This window comes from Dermacentor silvarum, chromosome 6 (genome assembly GCF_013339745.2).
Source record: "Dermacentor silvarum isolate Dsil-2018 chromosome 6, BIME_Dsil_1.4, whole genome shotgun sequence".
In the NCBI taxonomy this organism is placed as follows: Eukaryota; Metazoa; Arthropoda; class Arachnida; order Ixodida; family Ixodidae; genus Dermacentor; species Dermacentor silvarum.
The window spans coordinates 90,149,039-90,169,657 of NC_051159.1; positions in this window are offsets into that span (position 1 = coordinate 90,149,039).

Genomic DNA, 20,619 nt, shown 5'->3' on the forward strand with positions numbered 1-20,619 from the left:
CTGCAATTTCGGCTTCGATACACTTGCAACGGATGTCTTAATTTATCGGTGCAGGATATAAAACTATCTCGCAATTTGTTCACCTTTATGCTTAAGCACATTTACACACTTATTCAATATGGTACGATGAATTCTGGTCAAACAAGCACAACAGAGAACAATAAAAGGATATAGAATTCACTTCCATTTTGTTCACGAATAAAATTTCATAAAGGAATGGTCAAACGAAATTGCCACAAAATTGTGTCATTTATTTTAACTTTATTCCGAAATTATAAACATAGAAAACTTATCTTCACTGTAAAGATGACAAACACCTCGAGCAGAATTTCTGTCGAAAGTTGTGGCCGTGCTATACTCCTTTCGCTGTATTCAAGTGCAGACATACGTTTAGGCTGGTTATGCATAGTAATAGACTTCTACACAGGCGAAGTGCCTTCAATTTTCGCAGGGTATGCAATCCATTTTTGAGAGCTAGAACGTTTCTTTGCTAGAATAATACTTGTTATTGTGCCAGTATAGTGCACATTCATTTTCCTATGATTCTCCTTCGCTTAAACATATGCACAATGCCCCCAATTTTCCGTCTGTAACTATTCCAGGCTACAGAATCTTGAGGTCACTCAGTTATTATTCAGGAAAGGACGTACATGTTAGCCTTTTTTTTTTCGAAGTCGCATCAGGTGTGCACCACGTTAAAAGCATCAATTCGAACGTTCAGTGAATGGCAGCGGCACCTCAGGAGGACCGTGCTAATTTCAGAAACATTTCATATCAATTGACAGAATGAATAGCTGCCAGCTGCTATGGACACATTTACGATAGTTTTTTTTTAAGTTCAACTGATGGGCTAGACGCAGATGCAAGCGAATATATAGAAGCGCGGCCACTTGTGAATGGTGAGCCTATTTGAAATAGTTTGCTGGAAAAGAAAACACAACATGGGGCCATTGAACTGTATGCCAGCTGTGTTCATACTTGCGCTGGCATATCTGCCTCTTCGCCAAACATGTGCTTTTTACAATCACCGCAGTGAAGTATTTCTTTGCAAGCGCTGTCGCCAATGTAGTTAGACATCTTCGACAGCCACTCACAACGAGAATTAGGCGACAAACACATGTAGACAGATTGATTGTTAGCAGATCGATATTTATTTTTACAGCGAAGCTGTTAAGGGCTCAGTCTCCGATGGTCGTGTCGGCGTGTAGAAAAAAAAAAACTCTCATTGGCCGTAAATTGTATGTACGAGTGCGCTTTCACGGGGAGCGAACGCACGGCGGAGAACAAATGCGACTTCTTTAGTCGTGCAAAGGCCGTGGGGGGAGGGTAGGGGGGAGGGGAGCAGCACCAGCAACGCGCAGAACTGGGGCTCTATAACGTAAAATGATTCCAAACTGTTTTGATTCCAAACTCCTGGCGTCAAATTTACGGAACCATCGACGCAAGCATCTGGCAGTTACCCCGCAGCGTTGCCTGAACAACCCAATCAAACACTCTCCTCGTTTATGGGAGGTCACCTTTTGTCGCTTTCAAAACCAATAACATTGTCTACACTCATCGTTTTTTCTTATTTAATTGGCTGACAAGAGGCGAGGAGCACGCTCTAGTGGAGAGGGTTTCGATGGGGCAGAGCCAGCACAGTGAAAATACATACCCGCATGAAAAAACTGTCCGATTGGTCCACTTCACCTTACTTAGCTTGCGGTGTCTGGTCGAAAATAGCGGCGGCGTGCAACGGAAGGATAAGGATGCCGCTAAAACGGATCCTCAGCAAGGAAGAGTTGGCCGAGCGATGTCGTTTACGTGCCGAAAGGGCTCGATAACGTTTTATTTCCACGCAAAAAGGTTTATCATGCGCAAATAAATACATGCTCATCGTAATAGTCATCACATCTTAATATTCATAATTGGAAATACACAATTCCCACCATAGTACAGCTTCGCTGGTCTTCCATCTCCATCCCAGTGGAAGGGCTGACAGTTTTTCATAAAGAGCTAGCATACGCAAATTATACTGAGAGATATAAAACTGCACCTATTTTTTCAGAGTTTAGGATAGAATAATCTCAATGACAGACACTATGTCATTCCTCACTGTGACTTCGTAAGTTTACAAACGCTCAATGTTCAGAAAGCCAACTAGATTGTTGCGCGTGGTCAGGGAATTAACTAATTACTTCATACTTGCACGTTTGCCGGCATCTTGCTTCTGTGCTGACGAACAAAACCTCTTGATCACTCAGCTAGCAATAAACAAAAAAAGCAAGCAATCTAGACTCTTTGTTCGAATAACTCTATGCGAATCATATTTGACAAATCAAATGTGACAAGTGAGATTTATGATATTTTAATATCTGCCAACCCTACACGGACATACTTAACAAGTCCAAGGCAAGAGGTAGGTCAGAGTTGAATGCAAGTGCTCTACAGGATACTGCATGGTCAATTTTGCGCTCGAGCATGAATCAGAAAAGAAAACCAGTAGTAAAATAAGAACAAGAAAGGTAAAGCGTTCCGAAAATAAAAAAAGGCTGAAGCAATTTTCTATAAAACCCGCTACAAAATTTATTTGACAAATGTAAAGAAAAACAAAAGTGCTTTGGGTGAAGAAAACAAAATAAAAACATGGATAGCACTAGAAATTCACTGTGAAATCGGTAATCAAAGACAATCGTAATCACATCTCCCGGCAAAAACCAACCAAGCTACCAGCACTGGTGGCACGGGGTCATACACGTCAACATTATACAGCGCAAAGGAAACCTCAGGCCTATTTAAGGCAACATATATGTACATAACCATGATCCGCAGCGTTCCTTTATTTAGGAATACACATTAGACTGGCTTTCACGTTAGTAAATGAAAAATCAACGCGTTAGAACTGATGTCCGAGACGCAACGCGTTAAAAAAAAGTTGTCGCAGTTTCACCTGAAAGGCGAAGCATCAATTGCGATAACAAATTTGTAGAGAGCTATACGGAGTAATGATATTAGCTTTATCAGCTGTATAAATTTGGACATGCAGCAGCACCGGCAACGCGCAGAAGTGTTGTCGACGCCGTCGGCGTTTTGCCCGCGTTCGTTCAAAAATGCGTGCGGCGTTGGTGACTGTTACCGGAGCCTCTGATATAAATAGGCATTTGGTGCCGCAGCTAAACGTCGTCTCCCTTCCCTCCCCCTCCCCCCCCCTCCCCCACGGCCTCTCGCGCGTCGAAAGAAGGCGCGTTTGCTCTACATATATGATGATTGTAAAGGAGGAAAGAGACGCCTACTTCTGCAGCCCTTAAGGAAGCACGGCGCAGAACGCGCGTTTGTTCTCCGCCGTGCGTTCACTCGCCGTGAAAGAGCGCGTCCCTCGCGCCCTTTCACTCGCACATACAGCGTTCGGCGGCGCGCGGCGACGATTTCATCTCGATTGACGTCATACGGAACCTCACGGCGACGGCGACGGCGACGGCGACGCCGACGGCAGAAATCTGCTTTTGAGTGTCCATATAATTGCTATCGCAATAAAAAGTTGTCGCAGTTTCACCTGAAAGGCGAAGCATCAATTGCGATAGCAAATTTGAAGAGAGCTATACGGAGTAATGATAGCAGCTTTATCAGCTGTATAAACTTGGACATGCAGCAGCACCGGCAACACGCAGAACTGTTGTCGACGCCGTCGGCGTTTTTCCCGCGTTCGCTCAAAATGCGTGCGGCGTTGGTGACTGTTGCCGGAGCCTCTGATATAAATAGGCACTTGGTGCCGCAGCTAAACGCCGCCTCCCTTCCCTCCCCCTCCCCCCCTCCCCCACGGCCTTTCGCGCGTCGAAAGAAGGCGTGTTTGCTCTACATATATGGTGATTGTAGAGGAGGAAAGAGACGCCTACTTCTGCAGCCCTTAAGGGAGCACAGCGCAGAACGCGCGTTTGTTCTCCGCCGTGCGTTCACTCCCCGTGAAAGCGCGCGTCCCTCGCGCCCTTTTACTCGCACATACAGCGTTCGGCGCGCGGCGACGATTTCATCTCCACTGACGTCATACGGAACCTCACGGCGACGGCGACGGCGACGGCGATGGCGACGCCGACGGCAGAAATCTGCTTTTGAGTGTCCATATAATTGCTATCGCAATAAAATGTCGCAGTTTCACCCGAAAGGCGAAGCATCAGTTGCGATAGCAACTTAGCAGAGAGCTATACGGAGTAAGGATAGTAGTTTTATCAGCTGTATAAACTTGGACATGCAGCAGCACCAGCAACGCGCAGAACTGTTGTCGACGCCATCGCCGTTTTGCCCGCGTTCGCACCGAACGCGCGCGGCGTTGGTTACTGTTGCCAGGGCCTCTGGGGGCGGCTCGGAGGTTTTCGATGAGATCAGAACGGAAACTCGTCGAGCAGTGTCAGAAGTCTTTACGATTAACCTTCTCGCCTCGCAACGTTTTTATATAAATACGCATTTGGTGCCGCAGCTAAACGTCGCCTCCCCTCCCTCCCTCCAGGCCCCCCACGGCCTTTCGCGCGACGGAAGAAGTCGCGTTTGCTCTCTCTCTCTCTCTCTCTCTCTCTATATATATATATATATATATATATATATATATATATATATATATGGTGGTTGTAAAGGAGGGAAGAGACACTTAATTCTGCAGCCCTTCAGGCAGGACGGCGCTGAACGCGCGTTTGTTCTCCGCCCTGCGTTCGCTCCCCGTGAAAGCGCGCGTCCCTCGCGCCCTTTCGCTCTCACAAACAGCGTCCGGCACGCGGCGACGATTTCATCGCCGTTGTACTTCATGCGGAACCTCACGGCGACGGCTACATCAGAAATCCTCTTTGAGTGTCCATATAGTTGCTATCGCAATAAAACAAGCCGACTTAAGCCATGGCTCTGTAGCCGTCTTTAAGCCAACAGTAATAAAAGGTCCCAACAGATGGCGCGAGAGCAGGGCGAACGCAGGAAATTTGAATTGAATTCAGCTAACCTCCATTGCATCCATCATGGGAGGAGTGAGAGGGTAGGGGAAGAGCGAGAAGGGTGGGAGGGGGGAGAAGAGTGGATGTTATGTATCAGGGGCAGCGAAGTAAGCAGATATGTGGCCAATTTTTGCTACCAGGTGGCTGGACTTCCTCACACGTTGAGGTAGCCGTGATGTTAGGGAGCCGTACGGGTTGCTGCGTGTACGAACGCTCTCCGCTTCTTTAAAGCGTCAGCACATTTTAACGCGACAGCGTTTAGGTGTCGCAGGAAATCCGGCGTCGGCGTCGGTCTCAGCCGTGGAGGAAGCAAAATATAGGAGGGAGCATACCGCAACGCGATTGTAGCCGACTGTGGTGGCCCAACACGTGATGAAAGCGTCACAGCACGGGGGAAACGTCAGAGTGCGCGGTAGGTTTTAGTACTCCCGGCTGTATATATATATATATATATATATATATATATTTTTTTTTTTTCTTTTTCGATACCCGTTCGAAACCATTAGAAAACAAATCTAATGAAACAAAACACCCACAGCGCATGCCTTTTATGTTAAATCTTCTTAGACTGACATATTAAAAGTGCGAAACAATAACGGAAACCTGCAAATGATGAATTTTTTGGGGGGGGCGGTTGTGCACTATCTCCGGGATCGGCCCACGCAAGAGGCCGCGTTTCTACCAGAAAGCTCGCCTTCGCGCATAGCGTTTGGCGCCTGCGTGTTCCAGTAAACATTAAGGTCGCATAAGCTGCAGTTGTCGGGAAACGAGACGTGTGGCGCCGTGGCGGATCACACTGTTTTTCGATGCACGCGGCAGGCCGCACCTTTCTTTTATCCAGCGGCCGTGGTCGAGCAGTCTTTATATATCAGTAAATCAAAGGCGTCACCGGCGACACCTTTTAGAATGTGGCTGACTTTGTCAGCTTCTGAAATTTTGTCGTTGACTCGCCTACACGGAGCCAATACGTTCTGAATGAACAGCCTCCCGCATTTTAGCTATATCGCGCGAGAACGCTATAATATGGCCGTACGTCCTCCTGAAGGGACAATTACATTGGGCAACTCTTGCATAGGAGAGTGCTTAGTGCGCCTGAAAGTAATTCGGCCGGCCTCGTTGATTGTGGCCGCTTTATGGCTCTAAAATGACGCATGATGGACGCTCGCGCGATATAGCTAAAAACGTCGCAGTTTCGCCCGAAAGGTGAAGCATCCCTTGCGATAGCAAATTAGTAGACAGCTATACCAAGTGAGGATAGTAGTTTTATCGGCCGTATGAAGTTGTAAAATGTTCGCTTACTAATTAAATAAACAAGCACGGTGTCACCCGCGCACACGTAAGCATGAACACATCTCGCTCGATGACCGCGGGAGCTCGTCAAAACCCTGAAGTGAGAAAGCCCGCCAGCGGCAGCGAGCAAATTGACCTTCGCGCTGGCTCTCACGTCAACGCGAACTAAACGTCGAAGGCGCAGCGCATACGAAGCTACCGGCACTCGGCGAATATACTTTGGGCCACCGCAGACCACTTTGAAGATGAGGCTCCCGCGGGCGCACAGTTCGGCCGCGTCGCCGATCGTTTTCAAGGTAGCTCCGTCAGCAGCAGCCACGTAAGCAGAACGCACCCCACCCCCCTCCCCTCTCCATCGCCTCCTCCCCGTGCCTCGTGCGGAATCGAAGACTGTGCACTTCCGGCCACCTTCCTCGCGTGCGCGAGATTAAGCTACCGTTGCAGGCTCACCCTCGCACGCTTTCACTCGCACACACAATGCACGGCGCGAGGCGCCGATTTTATCGCCGTTGGACTTTATACGAAACATCACGGCGACAACTACGGCGATGACAACGGCGACGGCGAGGGCAAAAATGCTGTTGGAGTGTCCTTATAACTGCTATCACAATAAAATGTGGGAGGCACTCCATGACGAACCGTTCAGTTGATGTTTGGGCCCGGCACAAAAGTTCCTCCCCGGTGGCTCACTGAAACTCGACTGGCTTCCCGAGGAGCTCCTGTAACTTGTGCTTGCAGGCGTCCTAACTGGTCAATTCCCCCTCGTCTGTTTGGAACCAAACACAGGCAGTTCTCTTGAGGTAGTAAATGATGTTAGTGAGGTACTAAATGACGTCAGTTAGCATGATGGTCCCACTGGTTGTTTTTGCTGGCTCACCCCTTTTCGCTCAACGAGTCTTCGACGTCCATTGCGTTAGTACCGAAAAGGTGCCAGGGTCTCGGAGTTGGGTCACGACAACCGATGTTGTAATAGCCAACACTGAACCAGCGGGCTTTTGAGTTAGTATGGTCGAAAGGCCCAGAAGATGTCCTCTGCGAAGTTCCACCATGTCCTTCGGATATACTCCATGCCTACGCGAAAATTGTTACGGGGACATGTCAAAAATGTTTTATATAAAATATATCCACAGCAACAGCGAGTGGCGCCGCAACAAAACTGAGAGGCCAGGACACAGCTCGTCCCTTTTTTTGTCTGCTGTACTGCAACCTCTTCCTCTTCTTCCACAGAACAGGTTGCTGATAACAATACTAACAGAAGCTATTTATCTATTGTAGTAATTGTTTCCCTCCTGTATGTTTTCGCTCTGAACCCTTCTGCATTGCTTTCAGCAGGGCCTCTTGCAAACAGGAGCAATCTGCTTGAGGACTTTGGAAGCGACCACTACATCAATGAGATAACATTCTCGGTGGCACTGCGAAAGGCCAGGGTCCACATATATGTTGATTGGGTAAAATTTAAGGAAAAGAGAGCGGACAAACTTAAAAGTCAGCCCACACCAACGTTAGATCAATGGATCGAACCAATCAAGGAAGATATTAAAGCAGCTACATCCGAGATAGAAACGGACGTACCAATAAATAGCATGGATAGCCACTTAGCAGATGGAAATAGCATGGATAGCCACTCGGGGCCAAACAATCGCTCAAGACTAGATGGAAAGGACAAAGACTAAATCGCAGGCTGAGGAAGCGGATCTCGGAACTAAACAAACAGAAGATTACGGTGCCCAACTGTCAAGACAACAATGGGATGAGGTGTGCAACACTATAGACGGGCAAATGAAAGGAAATGGTACATGTAATCTACTCAAGCACCTCTTAGACAATAGCAACAACAAATCTAGCCAGCGCCGTGTTCTAAAGAGCCATACATGAGGCACTACAAAACATCACGAAAAAGGACCTTATCAACAAACTGGTGAACAAATACTTATCGTTAGCTAACACTGGCAACATTAACAAATATCTTGGCTACATCGGAACAAAAAATCGAATACTAGACCACGAGTTCGAGGTCGAAGCGGTGCGAACCGCACTACAAGAGCTCAACAGCAAATCAGCCTCGGGCCCTGATGGTATTACCAATAAGATCCTCAAGAACCTTGAACCGGACTCAATCAAGTTCCTTACCGTGGAAATCAACGCAGTCTGGAGGCAGGGCATCCTTCCCCCCACATAGAAAACGGCCTTAACAGTCTTAATACCAAAACCCGGCAAAATTCACAGCACAGATAACCTAAGACCAATCGCGCTCACATCATGCGTCGGCAAACCTACAGAGCATGTTATCCTTAATCGCCTCACCAAATACCTAGAAGACAATGAAATTTAGCCACATTCAATGATCGGCTTCAGAGCGGGGCTATCGACACGAGACGCAATGAAACTCATAAAACATCAGATCATCGACAACAACTCCAGAGACCTAAAAGCCATCCTAGGACTCGGCCTCGAAAAAGCATTCGATAACTTATCACATGAGTTTATACTAGAGAGTATGTCGGACCTCAATCTCGGCCCTAGATTCCATGCATATGTCTGCTCTTTCTTAGCCAACAGAACAGCAACGCTCAAGATAGGAGAGCTGACATCGCAAAGGCTCACCCTAGGTGACAAGGGCACACCACAAGGAGCCGTCATTTCACCTACCCTTTTCAACCTAGCCCTGGTAGGACTAGGCGGAAAACTCCGCACTGTGGAAGGCATCAAGTACACAATGTACGCAGATGATATCACAATATGGTGCACCGGTGGTAGCGACGGCTTTATTGAAACGACTTTACAGGATACCATCTGTGCAATTGAAGAATATCTGGAACCAACAGGCCTGAGATGCTCCCTAGCAAAACCAGAACTACTCCTATACACCCCAACTAGGCCGGACCCAAGCCAGAAGGATGGTTCTACGCTAAGGACCGTAACATCAATATTCACACTAGAAATGGCGGCACAATTCCGATAGTGGAATCAATCAGAGTTCTTGGCATGGTAATCAAAGCAAACGCAGGCAACACTAAGGTGATGAACAGGCTAATCAACAAGACAGACAACACTATGAGACTGATCAAAAGAGTGGTCAACAGACAACAGGATCTCAAAGAAGACATAGCTCAGGTTAATGCACGCCTTCACTTTATGCCACTTCACATACGCAGCGGAAATGCACATATGGAAAGCCTCGGAGAAAGAAAAGCTAAATGTCCAGCTCAGGAAGATAGCCAAACAAGCACTAGGTATCCCTAACTGCACAAGCACGGAACGCATAATGCAACTTGGCGTACACAACACCCTAGAAAAGATTGCAGAAGCACAAGAAAGAACTCAAATCGTAAGACTATCATACACCAGATTGGGTCGAGCCTTACTCCAAGAAGTAGACTTTGACGCAGCAATGATCAACTCCCTATATACAGACATGCCACTGGACATTCGCAAACAATATGAAGTCAGACCATTGCCCCGCAACATGAACCCTGAACACAATGTAGAGAGAAGGCTAGCCAGAGAAGCCTGCTTACCCTGGACCATTCGCAAAGAAAACCAGTGTTTGCTTCGTAGACGCCACCCGACATGTGGACAGAAAAGCTTTCACTGTTGCACTGGTAGACAACGAACGCAAAACCATAAACTCAGCCACGGTTAACACTGACAAACCATAGGTCGCGGAGCAAGAAGCGATCGCTCTAGCATTAATTGATAGAAGTAGACCATATATTTACAGCGATTCACGAAGTGCAGTCCGAGCTTTTCAGGAAGGTACAATATCACAACAGGCATTACACATCATCAAAAAGAACAAGATCTATTAGCACTCCTTATGCTGGTGCCCAGCACACCTATATATAGGCAATATATACCTTGCAGGACCTAATAAATGTTTGCCTTCCTTCCTTCCTTCCTTCTTACAAGCATATTTATTACACCCATGCATCTCTAACACCGTCATTACTGTATTTTAAAATCCACGTTATAATAACATTCAGAAAGTGTTCTGTCGGCGCAAAGGGCTACAACTTCTCTTTCATCGGTTGTCTACTTGAATGCTGAAATCACGCTTCTCTCTTATGTTGTCGCGCAGTCATGTAATAACGTTGGTTGTTCCAGCAGACACTTAAGAGCTTATATTTCTGTCTCTAGCCGCGCGGTTGGTAACTTGGTATCTGACTTTGTATACCACAGATTCATCGAATGCTTACTCTGAAAATTTTATCGACGTCTTTTTTTTTTTTTAGTGCTGCCCTTGGCAGTTCTTTCGCAGCGGACACAACGAAAGCAGGGACTGCGCCGCTAAATTCGTTGAGCATGGCGCTTACTGTACCCAGTTTTCTTGTTGTTCTTAAAAAGAAGCTTTTTTTCTGCCGCTTCTCCCACTTTGTAGGTGTTGGCTGCTGGCAGCTGTCTGCTGTCTTGACGAGTAACAACTTGTGCGATTTGATATCTACAACAATGCATGTGCCCGAATGTACAACGTGAGCCACTGAGTATGTGCTAATGCGCACGTGGCCAAATAGACGGCATGGAACACTGGGATGTTCCTGGGCATGCGCCACCTAATATCTGCACATTCTTGGGCAGTCTCCCCGATTAATTATGTGCCTCTGGGTTGGTGCCCGAGCAGTCAGAGAGATCAAGACGCAAGTAATGAAGAAGTTGGCAACAAAAAAATTGATGAAGTCAGCTGAACTGAAGTGAAGAGGCCCACAGCAGAAGCAGCCGAGTGTGGTGAAACAAGTTAAGTGAACATAAAGAGACTAGAGCGTGCATTTAGCCGGGAGCGTTGAGCTGCATAGAAGCTAATAAGTGAGGACTTACCAGTAGACGCGAAAGAAAGTTTAGCATATTACTGATTTTCACGTATGAGTGGAATCCACTGTTTTATTTCTTTTTTTTCCTTGCAGATTATTTCCGTTGTACCGGAAAATTTGTGAAACATTAAAGGGCCGCACTCTGTAGCCTATAAAGAGAGTTTTAAGGCTTCGCAATACTCAACGAAAGTGTTTTAAAGCTTATGCGAAAAATATTTTACTATATTAAAAGGAACTAGGATGTTAGTATTATATTATGTCATCTAAGGTCAAAAGCAACGTGAATTGAATTGGGCAGGGGAATAATGCATTCTGCGCTGTTTTATGGACTTTTTGTTTATTAAGTAAAACAAAAAGAAAACAGCAAATCTGGGCAATTTCTCACCTGCTTTAATACGTTGGCTCACTGAGTCATTTGCCGGCATAAGGTAAGCATAAAAGCACTGCCGAGCCATAATTTAGTTCTCAGCTTATAATCAAAGTTGTTCCATGGCTGCATATTTGATGCGCCAAGATTGCCTTTTAGGGTCAGTATTTATGGAGAACAGAACAACCACCAGTAGGACAGGGCAGAAATTGTCTACGTATCATTTAGAGGAAGGAGCCGTTACATACAGTCTTCTACATTTCATCAATTATAAGTTTTTGTACTGAAATTACATTTTCCTTTTCAAAGCAATATTTTAGTCTTTAGTTCCATGCAAACAAAGCTACGAATAAATATATCGGAAGCTAACGATGAAAACATTGAGCCTAGCTGAAGCCTTTCACACTTTAAGAAAATGGTGAAGCCGTCAGGATCATTCGAACCCTAAGCTCTGCACACCATTTATCACGCCTGATGGAACTGGACTTCGAGGTATTGAAGTGTTGAAAGGATAGTAAGAAAAGACAGCACTATCAGAATTCTGAATTGACGAGCGAAACTTCCTTTTGGGATCAACATTCGAGCAGTCAAGATATCGACAGGAAAAAAGATAATGTGCAGGTTCCAAAAGCATTGGTCTCCCAAAAGGCAAACAGTAAAGCTGAAATGATGAGAGCGAAAAAAATGGCATGCGCGTGACCAGGCTTCTACGCAACTACGACTAAAACTAGAAAATGCTTGGATGATATTGTCAACAAATTCTCTCTCAACTTCTGCCGGTTTTCTCTAGCGATGCCTACTCCTTCGAGGTCAGGGACCATGCTGTACTCAAAAGCAAAACGGCACCTTGGTTCTTTTGTGTGATATCGAGCAGAGTGTCGTCTAGACAAACCGTGCAGCAACTTCGTTGCCAAAACTACGAATCTCTAAATAAAGTTACGATAGATTGGGGTTGTGGTGTAGGCGAGACTCGTAGTCCTGTAAACGCTGCACTTTTTCAGGCTGATACAGATGAAGAGTGTTAGGTGGCTACGTGACTCCGAGAGATATTAACTCGTTCAGTTCACCTAAGTCAGCCGGCCCGAAAGTTTAGAGAAATGGAAGGGAAGAGAGATGTCGAGTTGCTTTCCTGCCGCTACTATGACCTTCTTAGTTTGGTGAAGCTTAGCGGAACGGCAGTGCCAATCTACATTATAGCTCTGAATTGTTGGTGGAATAAATTTTGTCGCTTCCGTAACGACTTTCATAACCACGTGGCTCGCACCCATTTGTTTTGTACAACCCAGAGTGACAGAGCATCGCTCTGACCATGATTACTCTTGCTCACAGTTACCATGTGTATTCAGATTGCCTAGTGAGCGTGTACTCGCTTGTGCAGCACCTTACGTGGGTGCACTGGCAGGTGTTCCAAGATCCAAAAGAGTGACGATTTTTATTGTGTACAGGTACCAGCGTACTTGTAGGCAGAGCGTGCTCAGCGTTCACAAATCTTCTCGCCTAATTGGCGTCGGCGATACGCAATCGACGCGGCGACCGGCTCTATGACTTTTATGACGAATGGCGGCGTTTCATTTCCAATCAGCGAAAAGTGTTCTTACGACAGGAGCATCTTGTGAATGCTTATCAAGGTAGGGTACTCTCAGGACTGAGCATTGGAATGGTGACAATGGGCCTGGCTGCGTGTGTATGCGCTAGGTTCCAGGCGTAAACAACTAAACAAATGTGCAATTTTCTGGCATAAATAATAAGATTACGCTTAAGAAAATAAGAAATGCATCTCGATTGGGAAGGTAAAGATGTTCTAATGACGAGGGAAGCAACAGATAAGGCAGTAAAACGTGAGAGGCATAATCTAAAGGTACTCGCTTGTCCTTGCTTGAGTATTCCGTCTAGGTTGAGCGCTCGTCGGGGCGTTATCATTTCCTGTTGTTTTCTCTGTTATGGTTGTCCTAGTTGTTTACGCATTTTTCTTGTATTATCAGCATGTAATAATTCGAAGATACGAATTATCTGTTTTGTGACTTAAATAATGTTCCAGCATAGTTGTGTTTTTCGTACAGGCGCTCTGACTTGTGTTGCAGTCAGGATGTATTTCATTTTCTTTATTTAATGGCTACTAAGCGCAGAGCTTGCTTTGAGTAAAACGTAAGTTCATCGGTATATGAAAACAAGGACCAACCGACAGGGGTTGCCGATGGCTCTGGCCGTTGCACTGCTGAGCTCGAGGTCGCGGGTTCAATTCCGGCCGCGGTGGCCGTATTCCGATGGGGGCAGACTGCAAGATCGCTCATGTACCGTTCATTGGGCGCACGTTAAAGAACCCCAGGTGGCCAGAATTAATTCGGAACCCCTCAGTATGGCGTGGATCACAATAAAAGCGTGGTTCTGGCACGCAAAACCTAAGAATTTTTTTATACAATGACCAGAGCTTTGAAAGAAAGAGGTTTCTGAACCACACCGTCCGACTATTGGCTCCTCGACGACAAATGTGTGTGTTTCTTTTTTCCTTTTTGTCCTAGGCATCAATTGAGCGAAATATTCTTTTAGCTTGAAGTACAGATCGCACGTATCACTTCAATTACGTTTTTGTTTCTTACCAACAAAACGTGGCGAGAGGAACCCCCTCCGACTAAAGATGACCAAGAACACCGGAATACAATATCGCCAAGCTGAAAACCGTAAAACCGGAGCTAGATAAGCAAAGTGCTGCTCATTCGCCAACCCGCACAGTGCTTGGGGCACATCACTCTGCCGGTGCGTACTATATGCCCTCATATCCGAATGTGCATACGGAGTATACTGCGGCTACTATCAGTGTCGTATGTGCATCGTTTCGAGTTTTCTTTATGCCGCTCTCGGGGCTGTTTCTGGACTGCTCTTACCTCTTCCCTCTTCGCCTGTTTCGTAAAAACACGCATAGCCTACGTGCACGCCCATTTCGTGGGCACCCATTTCGGGAGAACTACTTTCCGGGTGGGATGGAATGGCCAGATGGGCTGCGAACTTGTTTCCGGTTTACGTTCAATACGTTGCCTCATTGCTGACGATGGCTGTGCCTATCTTCATTACGGTAATTATGCGCATTCGAGAATAACGGCTTCATTTTCATTTGAGTTGTTATCATTGTCATGTTTTGATACACATAGTGCGGCACAATTTTGGGCTACTGGAACTACGATTCACTGGCAGGGGAGAACGGAGGGTCGTCCACGTGTGCGCACTGAACCATTACCGCAGTGATATTTATTTATTAGACCCATTAGCTTGCTTACGGTATTGCATAAAATATTCACCAAGATCATTTCCAATAGAACCAGGGCAACACTTGACTTCAGTCAACCAACAGAACAGGTTGGCTTCAGGAAGAGATATTCTACGATAGATCATAACCATGTCATCAATCAGCTAATCGAGAAATCTGCAGAGTACAATCAACCTCTCTATACGGCTTTCATTGATTATGAAAGGGCATTTGGTTCTGTTGAGCTATCAGCAGTCACAGAGGCATTGTGTAATCAAGTAGTACAGGAGGCATATGTGAATATCTTGGCAAATATCTACAAACATTGCACAGCTACCTTCGTTCTCCACAAGAAAAGTAGAAAGTTTACTTATAACGTTTCTCATAACGTTAGGCCGAACATTTTTCGTTCCATCGCTCAATGTGCGGTCCTTAACGTATTCTCGAGCGTCATATATATATATATATATATATATATATATATATATATATATATAATCATATCATACGACACCCACAAACAATGACACTAAGGACAACATAGGGGAAATTACTTGAACCTACTAATGGAATTAACGAAATGATAAATTAATGGAAATGAAAATGGATGGAAAAACAACTGTCCTCAGGTGGGGAACGATCCCACGTCTTCGCATTACGCCTCCAATGCTCTTACCATTGAGCTACCGCGGAGCCGTTTTCCCATCCACTTTCTGGGGTTTTATCCTTTTACAACTAGAACTAACCCTGGGAGTGTTAGCCAGTGCCACCACTCACAATCCATGGCGGCGGATGTGGAACATCCTTTCTGCCGCAGGCGTCAGGAGCACGTGCTCGTTTTTTCTTAGGGGGGGGGGGGGCTGGTAACTTGGCAATAAACCCACATATGCTACCTGAAGGCATCAATGTTGCCGTATTCGAGTCCTCGTTATGTAATGAACGAGAAGAAAGGGAACCGAGGGGCCCGAATATTATTAATCATATCATAAGAAGCCAACAAACAATGACACCAGGGAATACATAGGGGACATTACTTGTACTTACTAATAGAATTAAAGAAATGATAAATTAAGGGAAATGAAATTTGATGAAAAACAACTGTCCGCAGGTGGAGAACAATCACACGTCTTCGCATTATGCGTGCGATGCTCTTGCCATTGAGCTTCCACGGAGCCGTTTTCCCATCCACTTTCTGGGGTATTTATGATTTTAGAACTAGAACTAACCCTGGGAGTGTTAGCCATCGCCACCACTCACATTTCGCCGTCGACATTAGGGCAACTGTGACGGGCCAGTCGAATTTGGCCATATGAACTGCTTATAAATCTTGTGAATGCTAGGCAATAAATGCACCAACTTCACTGAAGCAGTAATGTTATATGATATTTCTTGCTTGCAACGATGCCCGAAATGAGCGTGCGACATCTTGAGATCATTTTACTTGACAAGAAGCGCTAAGAGGTGTAGATTCAATGTCATTTAGGGAACGCTTCTTAAAGCCGATAAATCTTCGCTTTTAAAGAGCCATCTTTTGTTACACTTATATAACGACTTCTTGAGAAGGTGCTCCTTACATCATTCTGTACGCTACGAGCAAAGCCATTACCGGAATAAACAACATCTTTTTAATGATAACTGGTTAAAACACATCCGCATCGTCATAGCCAAAGTTCAATCGAATCAGCATATTTCTCTTCCTGCCTGTAAGTGATTCATCAAAGCAGGTAACCTCATGAGATACCGCTGAATAACATGCAGAGAGCCCAGTAAGGGTGTAAATATTTAACTTAGAATGTCTTATGTTAAATCGCGTATGTGTTGTTCCGTGAAGGAATGTACTAAATCTGTCTTCTCCACAGCATGTGAGGACGTAAAGGAAAGCCAGAATAACGAATTCATATATTTGGCGAGAATAACCGAATGACTCTAGAGCGTGAATAACCAGAACTGTGAACATGAAAATAGCAAGCGTCACAATGCATGAACGGATAAGAAATGCAAATAACCAAATGTGCTTCTATCCGGATGTAACCTTCACTCTTTTGAATACGACAGCGTCTTTCAACTGATTCCAGTTCTAGTACGTATGCGCACTTGCTTTTTACAAGGGCATATTTATGTTTGCTAAAGCCATGGGTACAAAATACAGAGAGAGGTAGAACAAAAAAGACAATACAGAAACAACCATTCCGTTTTGTAATGACGTTGAATTAAGTGGTACCAAGGGATGGTGTCAGTGATCTGGAGCATGGTCACGCACGAGCACCTAGCCCAACACTGCTTGTTCCCTCGTTTTGAAGCATAGTGAGAAGAAGAGTGAAGCATAGTGAAGCATAGTGAGACGTAGAGTGAGGAGAAGCCTAGTGAGAAGAAATAGTTTCCGTTTGGTAAATCAAACTTTCGCGTGTATGACAGCTATGGGAGGCAAATGTCACACTCTGCATGCTTTTTTCCAGTAGACGAATATAATTTCCATGACCCGAAATATTTGCACACATAGCGCAAACACTGCTAGCCCCCCCCCCCCCCCCCCCCCCCCCCCTTCTGAAGAGGATTTGGTTGCTTGTAAAGCTGGCGCGGGAACGAGCACAGCTGTTTTCCTCTTCACGTCGTAACCTGCAGCGAGAAACATGATCGCGCTGTATTAGTTTTCGTGTTCCTGAATGGGAACAAGCAGTATCGCATCCCCTTTAGCCCTGTGAACGGGGAACGGGTCACAACAGGCAGAAACATGCACTCATTTCTCGAAAAATTTTTACGAAACATCAATCCTTCCAGCTTCAATGACTTTGTTATTGCAGATTCTTTTTTGTTGTTTTGGAGTCACATTCGCGAGGATGCCGGGAAAGATCACCTCCAAGTTCTACGAATACTTCCCCGGGCGAGCTAGTGAAATTAGAGTGGTGCTGTCGTTATCTGCTAACTTTTGTTTTCATAAAATTTAAGATAGTAACAGTAATCAAAAAAACATTAGATAATAAAAGCGTTATAGGAGCCAAAACACGATATGGAAGACAGAATAGTCTAAAATGCAATTTCCGGGTAAACCCGAACCACTATTGTTATAGTAAAGCTAGGTTCCCCGTGATATGAAAATATTTTCTCGCCATAGGAGAGCTTACATCGCAAGGATAATCTAACACTATTATTGAAAACCGCTCTAAAAACATTTCGGATCGCACGTTGTGTGAAATTGGTTTAGGTGTAACTTTGATCGATGTATAAAAAAAAAAAACGAGCAGTAACAGCCCAGAGAACGGGACGTACAGATGGAGACAGACGAAGCGCTGGTAATCAACCAATATTTTATTCCGAAGACAGCAATATATACAGCAGTTTGAACAGGCAGGAGGGACAGAAAAATATGCCGCAATAGCAATCATCGTCAGGAAGATAGCCACCATAATGAATATAAAAAGACAACGCAACTGAAAGATTGCCATTATCTGCTTGCAAAATACGCGAGTTCCTTGGTGAGAAGCGATATCGAGGGCACACTCACGCACATATCACCTTTTATGCCGATGCACAATGCCTCCTATATCTCACGTGCACGCTCGTCACCATAGTGCCTTAAAATCTTAAAATAGAAACAAACTTCTAAGTACCGATATCTTATTTGTCTAAGGACTTATTTCTTCTCTGAATCCTTTCTTCGATAAGCAGGAACGGTTACCTTAAATGACTGTAGGATCACATTGTTCAAATGGGCAGACAATAATTTTCAATACAGTTGTTACCACGTGCCGAATAATCCGTGTTGCAATTTTAGCAATTTTATCGCTGGTTTTACTAACATTCTTTGTTGTTTAGCGGGACATTCTTTTATTTAGTAACCAGCGATATTTTTTAGCGATAGTCAGAACAATTCAACGATAATTTAGCTACCTAGAAGTTTAAAACGTTGATTTGAAAACAGGATTTTAGAACACACATTATTATTGAAAATCCAGTTGGCAGCCAAAATTGGCTATGCGGCGTGTAGGTTCAGCCAACTTTATGAAGTTCCAACTTTCTCCCTCAAACACCCTCCTCCCCGCCCCATTCCCACACACTCATAACACTCCATCTGGTTCTTCTTTTAGTCCCTTTGAAAGCATCTGAAAGCAGTGATTCGCTGGGCTGCCCTACAGTCGATATACTGCCAAAAGAACGAGGTTGATACATCAGAAGTGCAGAATACATGGCAACAAAGACGCCAAACTGAGGCCCGATGACAAGCACAGGGGAGATTGAAGACAGGAAAGGTGGCGTAATGAGCCGGAGGTGTCGAGGGTTCTTGAGAATCACGTTGCTTCATCTTAATCTTGCGCTGATGAACGACTTCCGAAGTCGTGCACTGGTCAAAAGAAAGGCGAGGGGATAATTTTTTGTCATTCACTCGTCTCCGATGGTAACCGGCACACAGCAATGTCATAAGCCGGGGCCCAAACAAACCTCTCTGCTCCCGTCCTGCTCAGAGCAAATCCTTCTGGGACAGGAGCAGAGTGAAAAAAAGAAAGCGTGTCAGTCGTATGATGTAGGTAAGCACTTACATACGAGCTAATAGTAAGAGCTCAATCTTCTTGATGTTCTTGCCTGCGGATATGTACCGTGCACCTGTCTAAGCTCGAAAAAGAAGGGCGACGACAAATCCTTACGGGGAGACTGACAAAAAATAGAAAACGCGACCCAACGCTCTTGTTAGTCTTTATGGGAAGCTCCGTTCAAATAAAACGATCAATTGTAGGCTTTACAACTAACATCGATGCGTATAACTTTGGTCACTTTCATCAGATAACCTGCGTGAAACAGGGCACGGCTTCGTGCACGTAATATTGAAGCCGGCCCCGGTTCTACACTAGAAATAACCTGCACCTAAAAAAATAATTGGCTGATGCGCTATGATTCGTGGACGATTGGCCGCTGATATATAAAACATCATCATCATCATCATCAGCCTATATTTATGTCCACTGCAGGACGAAGGCCTCTCCCTGCGATCTCCAATTACCCCTGTCTTGTGCTAGCGTATTCCAACTTGCGCCTGCGAATTTCCTAACCTCATCATCCCACCTGACTTTCTGCCGTCGTCGACTGCGCTTCCCTTCTCTTGGTATCCATTCTGTAACCCTAATGGTCCACCGGTTATCCATCCTACGCATTACATGGCCTGCCCAGCTCCATTTCTTCCGCTTAATGTCAACTAGAATATCGTCTACCCCCGTTTGTTCTCTGATCCACACCGCTCTCTTCCTGTCTCTTAACGTTACTCCTAGGATTTTTCGTTCCATCGCTCTTTGTGCGGTCCTTAACTTGTTCTCAACCTTCTTTGTTAACCTCCAAGTTTCTGCCCCATATGTTAGCACCGGTAGTATGCAATGATTGTACACTTTTCTTTTCAACGACAGTGGTAAGCTCCCAGTCAGGATTTGGCAATGCCTGCCGTATGCACTCCAGCCCAATTTTATTCTTCTGTAAATTTCTTTCTCAAGTATAAAACTTGACCAAAAGTACAAATGCACCAGCCCACTTTTGTAACTTTCCTAGCGCAATATTATTTTTACCATTTTAAGCGTTTTTGTCGAAATATTTCCTAAATTTACGCTTCAGCAAACCGCTTTGTAGAATGAGCCGATAAGCACTAGAGCCACAAGCAAAAAAAAATGCAAAAATGAAGCTGTTAAACTACGTAAAGCTTTACCAAGATATTTTTGCAGTCAAGTGTTCTTTCTTTGCTATGTTTGTGTATTTGGTATTTGATGCTGTTTTCATTTACCATGTTTTATTTACTATATGCAGAGTCAAAAAAATGTTTCTCAGAACTTTCTTCGTTCAACCTAATCATTTCTTGCCAGATACTGGTAGGATGAGCCTTCAGTGTCGTTCCTTATAAACAGCTACGGAAAAGGCCGCGCCATAACGCGCATTTCACAGTGTGTGATGTTGTTGTAATACCATTGCTCCTTTTATCATGGCACGCCA